General features: G+C 40.1%; 1 long non-coding RNA gene and 1 pseudogene across 1 annotated transcript; one reads left to right on the top strand and one right to left on the bottom strand.

The window, feature by feature from the left end:
- The first annotated feature begins 2207 nt into the window (after positions 1 to 2207).
- Positions 2208 to 3013, top strand: LOC148926570 (uncharacterized). The gene is made up of 2 exons (XR_016130970.1): positions 2208 to 2368; positions 2737 to 3013. It is a non-coding gene; the product is annotated as an uncharacterized LOC148926570 (long non-coding RNA).
- An 8826-nt stretch (positions 3014 to 11839) lies between these two features.
- Positions 11840 to 13016, bottom strand: LOC125187440 (putative long-chain-alcohol O-fatty-acyltransferase 5 pseudogene; annotated as a pseudogene).
- Between the last annotated feature and the right edge of the window lie 544 nt (positions 13017 to 13560).

The following is a 13560-nucleotide window of genomic DNA, read 5'->3' as shown; positions in this document are numbered from 1 at the left end:
ACGGACATACGACAACCGTGCGTTGTGCTTAGGGCAATAATATCAGTTTTATCATAGCCCAAAAGGACAAACTATGGACAAAAAAAAGAGCCCAACAATAAAATATTTGGCCCAACACTAAAAAGCCCAGGTTGTCTTCTCTGTCCTAACCTAATTCAATTTTCATTTCCAGAACAGCGGCGCTGCGGCTGGAGTTTGGATTCCGGACGGTTGGAATGCAGGGCTCTTCTGGGGCGGAAACCGGTCGAAGGAAGGCCGTATAAGGGTGGAACGGGGTCTGGTTCCGGCCGAGCTCCCGCTGGCGCAGGGGCTTGGCACTACGTGGACCGTGGTTCCGCCACTGGTCTCAGACATTAACCTCTCTGCCATTTGGCCAACTCACATACATTATGACATGATGACAATGTAGTGGATCTAATGTTTATGGTAGCTTCATTATCATTGAAGCAAAAGTCATGGTATAGAATTTATTATGCCTTTCAAAAGCTACATGGTTTGCAGCAAAAAACCGTAGTTCAACTTGAAATGTGAATTATAAATAATATGAAAGTGAAGTTAATTAACTAATTTCTTTGTTTCAAAAACAAACTAAGAATATCACTGTCCATATTGTTTTTTAATAGAAACTTGGACTATTTGTTTGCATAAAGGTGACCAAATTACCTGTTCGTGGGAGTTGTATTGTAGATTTGTGGCATCTAAATGCCATATATTTTCAAACAAATAAAAGAATTATATTTATTTTCAGAACATTTTCACTTTCCTCAGTTAACTCCTATCCCCTCTTCTTATTCCTCTCCTCTGGTCATTATTTACCGAGCAATGCTATCCTTAGCAAGGCGCGATCACGACAATTTGTGAAGCTCATTTCTTTTCTTCATTTTACTTGCTCAATTTGCACCTCCTAGGACCTGTAGCCTTATCCTACACATTAACTTACCAGCTTGTGCACTATTTCCTGAATACAGAATAAAATTAATGCACGAAACATACCTTATAAGTGATTTTGGTGTATAAACATATTTTTAAAATATAAAAAGCACTAGGATTTTCAGTCACAAACTATTACAGTTTCATATGTAAAATACACTATCGATATTAATTATTTCGAGTCGCGAACTAATTGTCAATTTATCAAAAGTGTCCTCCGTTAATATTTTAGCTGACACTACAACAATAGAAAAATTATTAAGGACATTTTTTAATCCAATTAAGAATGCTAATATGTATTTTCAAATATACTACCAATGCTTCAAAAAACACTATAATTGTTGGTGTCCCAATTAAAATTAGAAAATACAAATAGAAGCGTCTTAAAAAGTAAGAGATTAAGTTAATTAATTTGTCTCTAATTTAGTAACACTTTGTTCTGCATTCTAATTGTTATTTTAAAATTTTCCAAAGTAAATAATTGCATTTAATTTTTGTACTTTTATAAGATAATTTATTTTTGTAGTGTGAAGAATTAAAATTAGCTTTTAAAAAAAATTACAATGACCCGCTTCACAGTTCACACCCAAAATCTACTTTAGGGCCATATCACTTTTTTAATACTGTATAATTTAATTTTAATTATGCTAACAAAGTCGACAATTGAGGGCTAAAAAGTTAATCCCGACATATATTTGACAAAGTCATGCGTGACTGAAAAAAGAGCCCAACAATAAAGTATCAATCGGTCGTGATTTTTAATTAGTATTTTCAAACAATAGTTCATTGTATACAAATACAATTTCAAATATAAAAGTGACTTTCCTCCGTCTATAGTAGGTTTTTCTTTTTGAGACGTTCCGAAATAATTGAGTGGTTTCTTTTCTTTCTTTTTTTTAAAAAAAACTTTATTTTTTTTTTAATTTCCTTTTCCTTTCTCCTATATTATCTGCTATTTATTTTCTCTCAATTTTAATTTTTAAAAATTAATTTTTTAAATATTTGATCAAACGAAATGCATTAACTAATTTGGAACGGAGGTAGTATTTCTTATATACATAATTCTATAATGAAAAAAGGACGAAAGAACAAGAAATACACGAAACCTATGCACTAATTAATACATTGATATGTTATAAGAAATGTGATTTGTCAAGATCAGATGAAGTGCACGAAAATAGAGTAGGTAGATATAATTGTTTAGTTAACTTATGAGCATAAGCTTTGCCTTAATTTATTGTAATACCTTGACCCCTTTGTTCAAATTAAGTCTATAAATAGTGATCACTTTGAGCTTTCAATTGTACCTCACTACACAGCTCAGAAATGGCTTCCAAGAATTTGCTTCTTCTCTTCGCCATAGTCCTTATCATCTCTTCCGACGTCGCTTCATCAGCTCGTACTGACCCTGCTGCTGTTGTGGCCGCCGACACTACTCGTAACTACTACTCTCTTCTCTTCTTCCTATTTACTGAGAGGTTTAGGGTACATTTGAAAAAAAATCATACTCCCTCTGTTCCATGTTACTCGCACTTTTCTATTTCAACTCATATCAAACTACTTACATTATTTTTATTTTAAATAAGAATTAAGGTATTTTAACTAATACTCTGTATATTAGAGTTATTTAAGTGTTCCCTTATTAAGTGATCTCTCGTTACACTTAAAATACTACTACTAATTTAATTACACTAAAAAACCAATCCCAAATTTGAGACCTAAAATGAAAAGTGCGAGTAACATGTGACGGAGTGAGTATTAACTTAAAATAGTTATAAAATCTACGCAATATCTTAACTTGCGCAGAGGGTGTTGAAGTAGAAGGATGGCAGCATGAAGACCGCCACGGCCACCGCCGCCGACGCCGCCATTGCCATCGCGGCCACTGTGATGAGGCTGGCGGAGATGGACATCACAATTAGCTCAAGTACTTAAGATGTTTGAGTGTGCGTGTGTTGTATTTGTGTGGAATAAATAGGCACATCTATTGTATTTGTATGATGGTGTTGTCTTGTGTGTTTGTTTATACTTGCTGTACTTCGTCCGATTTTACGTATATCAAATCTTGTCTTTTTCATCTCAATTCTCAGCAGTTCTAGGATATATATATGCTAATGTGTTGTGTATGTTACACTTCCGTGCATGTTATCAATGACAATATAATGAGATCATATGGAATTCTGTTGTATTTTTTGAATATCATGTAGTAGTAATCAAAACCACTGCTTGAAGTAATAATATTTTGAATTTTGATTGTTAACTCGATTTTAACATTGTCAAGTCAATCAAATCTATTGTGTAAAATCAAACAAATCAAATTGGTCGTATATTTTTGTTCAGAAAAAAAAAATCCCGTGTGCAATTTTGGAAAATGTCAAAGTTCGTGTACATGCAACTTAATACTCCATCCATCCCATAAAAATTAGAACAATTTGAATGCTTAGGAATTAATGCGTAATTGGTAGTCGATAATAAGACCCGCATCATTATTAGTGTTTAATGGTGGACCATAATAATATAAGTTGTAAATAAATTAATATATAGTATAAATAGTAAGTTGGTGAGAATTTTCCATAAAAAATGTGCTATGTTTATTGGACGGACAGAAAAGGAAAGTGTCTCTATTTTTATTGTACTGAGGAGGAAGTATATCTCATATAAAAGTGTAAGGAATTATTATGATATAATGGGCTAATAGCCTATTTAATTTAAAATTGTTTAACATGCACTGACAAATTGAAAATAGATTTAATACTACCAAAATAAGATTTAATTGTTTCTTCTAACTTCACTTTTGCCTTCTTATTGACGAATTATATTAATGCACAAAATTAGTAACATCATTAAATCTCCGAGATCCAATTTTGTAATTTTAACATCGATTTATCTTATCTTATTTTACCAGATTTTGCCCTAACAAACGAACAAATCATACATATGACACATTATAAATTTATGTATTTGGCTCAACACAAGATTTAATGGTATCACTTGATGACTCAGGTGGTGTCTCGGGCACATTTTCAGTCTCATCAATGTTGCTTATGTCGTCCAGCCCTCCATTTTCCATATAGAGGTAGTCAGCAAATTGTTGTTTCATTGCTTTCTTGACAAAGTTTTCTTTATCCTTCTTTTTGTTTTATTTAGAGGTAGCAAAATAAAATTGGTTATATTTTTTTTTTTAATAATAGAGCTACTTCTTAATTTTAACTATATCATAAATTAGCCCAAAATTTATGGTCATATATATTAACAAAAAACTTGTACCACACTTGAAAATAAAGGCGAACTAATGTTTGATATAACTATAAAACAATGAATTTTATTCCACATTGAAAAAAGAAGGCCTAACTTTAACCATGAGCCATTATGTAACTTAACTATTTTTTACTCCCTTCGTCCCATAGATACAATCCATTTGGGATTCACACGAGTTTTTATGTATAATTAGTAAAGTAAGAGAGAAGGAGAAAAAATAGTTGAAATTGTATAGTGGATGGTTGGACCCATAAATAATAAAGTAAATGAGAAGGAGAAAAAGGTTCACATAAATGAATATGAACTATTTCTATGGTACGAACGAAAAAGAAAATATGACTTATTTTTATGGGACAGAGAGAATATATAAAAAATGATTTGTAAGAATAATAATTTTTAAATAAAAAAATTTAGAAAGAGATAACCCGATTCAAAAAGAGTTCGAAGATTACTGGTTTTACTGTGCAATCGGACCGGACCAAGCTTTGGTTCGCGGATAAATCTGTCAAGTTGGCGGTCAAGTCCAATTTTAAAACTCCAGTTTGTTTTACAGGTAATTTTCCTTAAATACACTTTTTGATGATATTTTTAAATTTTTACCATGTCCATGAACTTATCACTATTGATTTATTTGTGCATTTCCTTTTTTATTTGGTGGGCCTTCTCGTTATTATTGCAGATCAGCCTAGTTGTCCTTTATAAGTCATTTCCGACGATATATGCATAGATTTTTGAGTTGGAATTTAATTAAGAAAGCGATATCACTTCTGATTTGTAATATGAATTGATAAAGATGAATTATGAACTTTCATATCGAAAATATATCTTCATAATTTATAAATTTAACGATTTTTTAGGTTAAATTAAATATCATGAAGTTATAAAAAATTATATTATAAACTAGTTGACCAATGACCCGTCACTAAAAATGATACTTTTGTTTCAAAATTGTACTACTATGTCATATATCCAATTGCTTTAAATATAATTTGAATTTTAAATTCATTGTATGCAATATAACAAACTTCATTAGATTTGGCTGTCACATTTGGATAAGATATGTGGCATGTATAAATCAAATATTTTGTTGCTGTAACACGATTAGTGTCTATATAAGAAATTTCATATCTCGTTCAACATAAATGAAGTGTAATATTTTATGTGTAGTATTCTTTTTGAACTGTACCATTACAATTGAGTCTTTTCTTTTTTTCATAATTTCCAATAAAAATTTCTTTTATTTTATTCTCTCATCTACTTTACTCTCTTCTATATTATTATTTTATAATTTGTCTATTTTATTCTTTCTCACTTACTATTAACAATCCAACTAACAAAATAATTATTCATTAATATTTTTTTAAAAAAAATATGACGGAGGATGTACTCCCTTGCAAAGTAAATTAATCATTGTGCACATACCACATAGTATAACAACTAAACATCCATAATTCTGAATGTATTATAAACATCTCAAAATGAAAACTTCACTTAAGAGCATCCGCAATGGTCGGCTAGTGACCGGCTAGCCGATTCGTCGCGCTGGCCGATCGGCTAGCCGAACCATTGCAGTCAGCCAGCACAAAATCGGCGAGCGGATCGGCGTGGGCTCGCCGATCGCTCGTCGCTGGCCGAAACGCTAGCCGATCGGCTAGCCGCCATTGTGGAGGCCCGATCGGCCAGCGATCGGCCAGCGCCGATTTTCAGATTTTTTTTTTTTTTTAAATCATATATAAACGCGATTTCGTTTCATTTTCATTTGCACCACTTGATTTAACGAGTTTTCTCTCTCTCTAACTTTCTATTCAAGAGCATCATCGAGCGATGGATCACGCGGGTGGTAGCGGTAGCGGTAGTGGTGGGGATCCTGAGGAGTACGAACGGAGGATGAACGAGGCTATGGAGGCCTACATGAACCGCGGGATGGAGCGGTACATGCGTATGGTGGAACAGCAGGCGATACCTCGCCCTCCACGAGTTGTCCACCACCGAGCAGTGATTGATCGGGATCACGTAGCTGCACATCAGCGGCTGTACGAGGACTACTTTGCAGAGTACCCGCGGTTTCCCGCCAACATGTTCCGGCGGCGTTTCAGAATGCGCAGGGAGTTGTTTATGCGCATCGTTAGGGCATTGGAGCGTCAATATATGTGTTTCCGCTTCAGGCACGATGCGGCTGGCAGACCCGGCCACACCCCTATCCAAAAGTGCACGGTGGCAATCAGGCAGTTGGCCTACGGAGGCGCGGCAGACATGTGGGATGAGTACCTCCACATCGGTGAGTCGTCAGCCCTGAAATGTCTAAAGGAGTTCTGTAGGGGCGTGATCAGCATTTTCGGTGAGCAGTACCTTCGAAGCCCTACTCCCGAAGATTGTCAGAATTTGATGCAGATGCACGGGGAGAAGCATGGGTTCCCCGGGATGTTAGGCAGCATAGACTGTATGCATTGGGAGTGGAAGAACTGTCCGACTGCCTGGAAGGGGGCCTACACGACCGGCTACAAGTCAAAGAACCCCACAATAATCCTCGAGGCCGTAGCTGATTACCGGCTGTGGATCTGGCATGCGTATTTTGGGGTAGCCGGGTCGAACAACGACCTCAACGTCCTGAACTCGTCTCCCCTCTTCAACGAGAAGTGCCAGGGCGTCGGTCCAGCCGTCTCATTCGTGGCCAACGGCAACCGGCATGATATGGGCTACTACTTGGCGGATGGGATATACCCTCGGTGGCCGGTCTTTGTGAAGACGATCCGACAAACAAGTGATGAAAAGAAGGCCTACTTTGCGCAACGACAGGAGTCGGCGCGCAAGGACGTGGAGCGCGCATTTGGTGCGCTCCAGTCTCGATGGGCGGCAATCAAGGGCCCAACGCGTTTGTGGGATGTCGGATGCGTTTCCGAGATAATGTACGCCTGCATTATCCTGCACAACATGATCGTCGAAGACGAAGGCGTACAACTGACTAGTTGGGTCAGTGACGATGAAGCCGGTCCAAGCCACGGAACGGCCACCCCTAGTGTACGACAGGGGGTACCCCTCGATGAAGCCGGCCGACTCAAGGAATTTGCCAGCATGTGCCAAGTGGATGCTCATATTCAACTCCAAAAGGATATAATTGAAGAGTTGTGGGCACGGAGGACTGCACGACGATAGTTTTTTTTCTTTATTATGCATGTACTTTTTTTTTAATCTATGTAACTTTTTTAAATGCAATTAATGAATTTTCCCGTACACGTGTCTAAATTTAATTCCGTATTTTAATCGTAATTTTAATTCCGTAAATGTAGTATATTTTGAATTGTTTTTATTGCGGTTGGCCTATGGCTGGCCTAAATCTGACGTGGCAGGTGGTTTTTTTAGTGTTGCTGACGTGGCAGAGGAGAGAATGGCTGGCCTATGGCTGGCCTATGCACCATTGCGGATGCTCTAACGTCTAATGGTCTATAACATTAAAGCGAAATCGATTAAAAATGCTTGCTAAGAATTAATAGATTGTGTAAAGTTAATGACCAATTTGGTTACACCTGACCAATTTGGTTACACCAGCGGCGGATGCAGGCGGGGTTGCGCGGGGTCGGCCGACCCCACCGCCATCTCCGGAGAACCGCCGGAAGACTCCTCCCAACAGCCTCCGACCCCACGGCATTCGGAACTCCGCCCCACGATTCATCCTCAGACCTCAAGCAGCGCAGCTTTTTCGATGACCTCAAGCAGTGCAGCTTTTCCCTTCTATTGTATTGGGCTGTTTGGGCTTTCTATTAATTAAAAATACAATCAATACTTTTTTTTAACAATTTTATCTTTATATAAGTATTTAAACTTTATTTATAAATAAGAATTCTCGGTTTTTAGTTTATTTATCATCTTTTAATCATGATTTATTACTTTTTAGTTTTATTTTTTAGTTGTTTATTGATTATCTTTTAATCTTGTTTTATTATATTTTACTTTTATTTTAAACTATTAGGAGTAGTAACTAATAAAATTTTTATCTAGTTTTAATAAATATAATAATTGCTTTTTATCATTGATTTTAATTACTTTTCATTTAGATTAATGGATACAATTTTTTTATAATGATTTTGCGCTTTCGTCTATTCTTCTAGTACTAATGTTGAACACGAACAACAACTAAAAGATATATTCATAGCTATTTTCAATGAAATAAGTTTAAGTTAGTTTCAAAACATGAATACTCGTAGAAGTCAACTATCACACTTAATATACAATAGAGATATTTCATTTGCAATGTATTTTTATTACTTTTATATATTTAAATATTACTCCTTGTATTAATTTTCTCGTCCGACCCCACCATTTTTAATTTCTGGATCCGCCGTTGGGTTACACCATTGTTATGAATATGCAACACTTTATACCGGTAACACTACTAGCATCTCATATGCTTATCATTTAACAATTAAACTAGACATCTACCATTCAACCGGTCCAAGTACGAAAGGCAAAATAGTAGCCATAACTACCTCACCAATGAGTACTGCAAATTTATAAATATGAGAAATATGACCTAAACAATCATGTGCAGAATTAGAACCACGTGTCCTTGATGATTTACTATTTAAAGGATTCTCTCAATCGTTACATAATCTTTTATAAACTTCAATTATAGCTATACTAGTACATTTTTGAAAAATATCATATTAATTTGATTTTTCATAATCAATCTTTAATTCTTGCCTTTTATTGAGATATTCTTACCAACATTTCTCATGGTATAGTGAATGAATCAAATATTTTGTTGTTGAAACAAAAACAGTGTTTATCCAAGAAATTTCATACTCCTGCTGTCAAGATTAAAAGGAAAAAAAAATACTCCCTTACAAGACATGTCATTATGCCGTAGAGATATTGGTCCCTAAAATCATAAATTTTTGCCAAATTTTAGTATTTTCCACGAACTTTAAATATGGATGATTTTCCATAATCATTATTACTACCTCAGTCCCCCAAATTTTGACACTGTTTACTATTTCAATCCGTCCCTGAAAAATTGACACACTTCACTTTTTACCATTTTTGGTAGTGGACCCCATATTCCATTAACTCATTTCTACTTACATTTTATTATAAAACTAATACTTTAAAAGTAGGACCCACATCCCACCAATTTTTTCAACTCACTTTCTATTACATTTCTTAAAATCCATGCTGGGTCAAAGTGTGTCAAAGTTTTGGGGGCGGAGGTAGTACATTTTGTTTGATATTACGCATGGTAGGTAAATCATCATATCCGACTAACATACATGTTTTTTATCCAACTTAGCGCTACTAGATCAACATGGTTTTTGTCTCTGAAGATATTAGAAAATAACAAACAAAACACTACAAAACTTGTGATATTTTAAACAAATTGTATAATTATGGAGAATACCAAAATTTGATCAAAGTTTATGATTTTAGGAACTAAATACAGTATCACAATATCACAGCGAGACATCCACAAATTGTGAGGGGCATTAGAGTGTCCACTATAGGGGAGCCGCGGCCGGGCCACGGGAGAGCCGCGAGCCGCGGCTCCCTATAGTGCGGGGGGGGGGGGGGGGTGGATGTGGGCGCGCCACGATCGTGGCCTGGCCGCGGCGCTTGGGCGCGAGCCGCGGCCCTCCTATAGTGATGGCCACGAGCCGCGGCTCTCCCCTTTTCAGATTTTTTTTTTTTTTTTAAATTTCGAAATTTTTTCTATTTATACCTAAAATTCATATCTTATTTTTACTCTACTCTCACACACAATTTACCCTATTCCCTTCAATTTGAATTTTTGTGAAATGCAAGGCGGAGACGATCCCGGTTATGGAGATTCGGGACAGGGGGGCTTTCCACCCCCCCAACGCTGGGGATCGAGTCCCACCCCTCCTCCATCCCAGATGTGGAGTCTGCCATCGCCGGCGCCGTGGCTACAAACACCCCAAAACCGGGGGCAGTCCTCGGCCTATCAGCAGAGATATGCGGGTCGTACCCAACCAGGGACGGGCGACTATCGACCCAACATGAACGCAATTAACTTCCCGTCCCAATTTCAAGCCTCCCCATTTCAGAGCATTCATTCTCCGCTTGATGAATCTGATAGATTCACATGGGAACAATTGATGGGGTCGCCTGATACCCCAACGCCGACGCCCGGTCGTGTAGAGACGGGGAGAGGAGGCGGTGGAAGAAGCGGTGGTGGCGGCGGCGGCCGAAGTGGCGGCGGGAATGGCGGGCGAAGGGGCGGCGGCGGGCATGGCTGAGGATCCGCGCGAGGTGGTGGCGATGGCGACGGCGGGCAGGGCGGCGGCCGCGGTGGTCGCGGCGATGGCGGCGGCGGGCAGGAAGGCGGCGGCGGCGGCGGTGGTCGACGAGGGTTTTTGTACACAGATGTCAAGTCCGTTGCTATTGCTAGGGCATGGGACGCGGTGACGAGAGATGCCATAGTTGGCACGGATCAGACCGACTTATACTTCTGGCGGAAAGTCTTGGTGGTGTACAATGAATTCAAACTGTCGGGGAGCGTCGACCGTAGACCCGATCAGATTTGGAAGAAGTTCGACAGGATCACTACAGCTCTTCGGAAGTTCATTGGTATATACGAGAACCAACTGCGCACTGCTGAGAGTGGCCGCAGCGAAGCCGACATAAAATCCCTGTCGATGCAGTTGTTCAATGTGCAAGTAGGCAAGAAGTTTACCTACTGGGCAGAATTCCTCGTTCTGCGGGACTCCCCAAAATTCAGAGCCATCTGCGAGAACGCGTCTGATTCTGGGCCAAGCCGTACAAGACGGAGCAGGGGCGGCAACTATAGCAGTAGTAGCGGCGGTTCAAGGACCTTCGACCTCAACGACGAGGTCATGGAGGAGCCCCCCCCTCCCCCCCGTCACTATCCCGGCGTCCACGGCCCCTGGGTCAACAGTCCGCCATCCGAGCCGCTAGATCCGCCTCCGCCGCTGCCTCCCAACACTCTGCTGTGGGCCCGTCTGCACCCCCTCCCGGATCGGCCCGAGCGGCGTTGCAAAAACACCCTAGCCGTGCAGATGATAAAGGAACTCAAGGACACTCTGGCCTTGTATGAGAAGTCGACCGACCCGACTACCAAGATGATGTACTACGACCTCATAGTGAGGCTGAGGTCGTTGTTGGGGTGGGACACGGCGGCGGCGGCGACGGGACCTCAAAGCGGTGGCGGTGGTGGTGACGATGATGACGTTGGCGGTGACGATGCAACGGGTGAAGATGAAGTGGCGGATTCTGATGATGAGACCGAGTAGTCGGCGATGGTGGTGTTTTTTTATGTTTTTGTTTGCGTGTTCCTAAACAATTTTCGTTGTATAATTTTACCACGTTCTATAATACAACGAAGATTTGGTTTTCGATTTAGTTTTCATTAAATTATGCATTTTATTTAATTATTGTAGTCTAACAATTTTAATTGTAGTAGAATTAAAATATAGACAAAATGGAAAAAATAAAATTTTTGGTGGCTTGGTCATGTCCACTATAGTGGGAAACATGGACATTGGTGGCCCGGTCACACTTTGTGGCTTGGCCCGACCATGTATAGTGGACACCCTTATGACAATTAAAACATGGAAAAATAAAAGCTTCACCCAACTTCTACTTGGTCTAACATTTACCAATTCATGTGAGCTATTATGAATATGCAATAAATATTTCATACTTGTAACCATTTCATACGCTTATCATTTCATACTTTAACTAACATCTGCCATTCAACCGGTCCAAATACAAAGTTGTAACTCACCAATGAGTTCTATGAGATAATCAATCTAAGTTGTGAAACTGAAAAGGAAGTTGAGTAAAAGCTCCCCTGCAAATCGAATTTCTTCAATGACTCTGACATCGGCGCCGTTCCTCATGACCGGCGGAAAGAATAGCCAGAAACTCGTCCCGATCACAAACGCAACCGTGACGAACCCCGGCAAGCGCCACCTCCCCTTCCCAGCGAACTCCGCCACCACACAGACGCCATGGAGCACGAAAAACGCGGTCATCTCCCACGTGGGCCTAGCCCCGGGAGTCAAGTACCAAAACAAGAGTTCATGCATTATACCCGACACAGCGAACGACGCCAGCACCCCAATCATCGGCCCCGCTTGCCCACCTCCCACCAGCGACCGCACAGGCTGGAACACGGCCTCGCGCAGGATGCTGTTGACCGTGAGGTTCCAGCGGCGGCCCCAGAACTCCCGCAGCGAGGCCGCGAGGTAGGGCTCGTCCGAGGGCGACTGCAGCTCCTCCCCCAGGAGGGCCCACACCACCTTGCTGGATAGTCCCACCAAAATCTCTATCATCAGAAACAGCAATAGGCAGTATAGGAGCATCACGGCGACGGGGTGCAGATTCCGCCGCTGCTCGAAGAGGAGAGAGACCAGTAAAGCTGCGATTGCGATTTGGGCGGGTAAATTGAGGGGCAGTTTAGGGGGCTTTCTTGGGGCGGCGGCGAGGGTGAAGGGGAGAGTGGCGACGGCGATGAAAACGGGGAGGGATTTGGGGGGATCGGAGTGGAGAGGGCCTGAATCGAAGGAGAAGAGGAGGAGCTTGAAGGAGGTGAGCCAGGTGAGGAAGAAGGCGGTGAGTGCTCTGATGAAGGCGGAGGGGGTGTGGAGAGGGAGGATTGCGAAGAGGAAGAGGACGGGGATGATTGAGATCAAGCGCCATTTGCCCTTGGGGAGTTTTGCGGAGACCAATCGGGAATAGGAGAGGGCAGCCACCGCCGACAGCCAGACATAAGCGATCTTCTTGATTTCTCCCTCCATCTGATTGTTCAACATTTGCCCACTCTGATAAAGGACTTTCAATTTTGTCCTGCGCCCACCACTTATTTATTTTATTTTGAGAATATATTTTCTTCTTTTCTAGTTATTCGCAACTTTTGAAATCGAAATTACTCTCTTCGTCCCATTTTAGGAGTCCCGGTTGAGTTCGACACGAGTTTTAAGAAATGTAAAGAAAAGTTGGTGAGAAATAGTGGAATGTGAGTCCTATTTTTTTATATTAGTTTTATAATAAAATGTGAGTGGGAAATTGTTAATGGAATTTGAGATCTAATACTATTTATGGAATATTCCAGCCGGGACTCCTAAAGTGAGACACCCAAAAATAGCAAACCGGGACTCCTAAAGTGGGACGGAGGGAGTATTAATTTATAATGTACCGCAACCATTAGAAATGATTCGATATGTTAATTATACAAAAGACTATACGGGTAAAGGTGCTTAAGGATTGTTCCAGCGGTTAACCACAAACTGTGGCCGGCGGTTATGGTTCTGAATCGGAACCGTGAGAATTTATCTGAACCGAAATCGTCGATTTTAGAATTGTGATTCGGTTCAGGTTCAAAAATTTCCGAACGAAATC

This window comes from Salvia hispanica, chromosome 5 (assembly GCF_029641045.1).
Source record: "Salvia hispanica isolate PSC_SH4W2 chromosome 5, Shi_PSC_v1, whole genome shotgun sequence".
NCBI classification, from domain to species: domain Eukaryota; kingdom Viridiplantae; phylum Streptophyta; class Magnoliopsida; order Lamiales; family Lamiaceae; genus Salvia; species Salvia hispanica.
The sequence above is the reverse complement of the archived record's forward strand: the minus strand, read 5'-3'. Positions and strand labels throughout refer to the sequence as shown.